This window comes from Mustela putorius, unplaced genomic scaffold (genome assembly GCF_011764305.1).
Source record: "Mustela putorius furo isolate JIRA1106 unplaced genomic scaffold, ASM1176430v1.1 tig00000867_pilon_pilon_pilon, whole genome shotgun sequence".
Lineage (NCBI taxonomy): Eukaryota > Metazoa > Chordata > Mammalia > Carnivora > Mustelidae > Mustela > Mustela putorius.
The window spans coordinates 3,671,489-3,672,394 of record NW_025421501.1 but is presented as its reverse complement, the minus strand read 5'-3'; positions in this window follow the sequence as shown (position 1 = coordinate 3,672,394).

Below are 906 nucleotides of genomic sequence, written 5' to 3'. Positions count from 1 at the left end.
CCCATTTCTCAGAGGGAACAACTGTTCAGCATACTGGATAGCATTTGGCTTGGTCTCCTTTCACCCAGCTGGGAACTCCACAGACAGGTAAATACCAATCATGCAAGACTGCTGAGCCCATGGCCGCTAAGACCATGGTTTCAGAGAGCCCGAGAAACAAAGTTCTTTTTCTTTTAAGGGCCTCACTTGCTGAGTACTTACTATATACCAAGTACTGGATCAGATGCTTGGCACAAGGACTTCATTTAACTTCACAAGAAGCCCCCGAGGAGGTGCTGATATTATTCACATTCTACCAACAAGGAAACCAAGACTCCTCCAATGGCTTGCCAAAGGTCACACACAGCTATTAAATGGAAAAGCTTGGATTCAAGCTCAAGGCTGTCTGACCTCACTGATGACTCTTTTCATGGTGGCTATGGAGGACCTACTACAAGCAGGGAGCTACAGGGTACGTAAAGCCCATGCCAGTGCTCAAGGGCAAAGGGGCACAGTAAAGACATTGGACCTGTAGTGCTTGGACTTGTGTGCTGCTCCAATGGGACTTTTGCCCCACAAGGAGTGGTGATGGCTCCCAAGGACCAGACCTTGGGCTCCCTGAGTCCCTGTGAAACACAGACATTGCATTGGCTCCTCAGTGTCCTGTTCTTTCCAAGGAAGGGCCACAGAACCTGCTCAGGAGGTTGAGTCACATCCTTGACTGTAGCTCGTCACCCTCCAGAGCCAGCCTTTCTCCCTCTCTCTCCCTCCTTGCCTCCTTCTTACTCCCTGCCACCCCCCCAACCCCACCCCAGAGCTCCTCTCACGACTGCCCTGCTCAGAATCTTCCAGAACAACTAGCCAAGACAGTCGTCCAGCTGGTGAGAAAGAGCACATACCCAGATATTGAAAATGTACACACAAAGT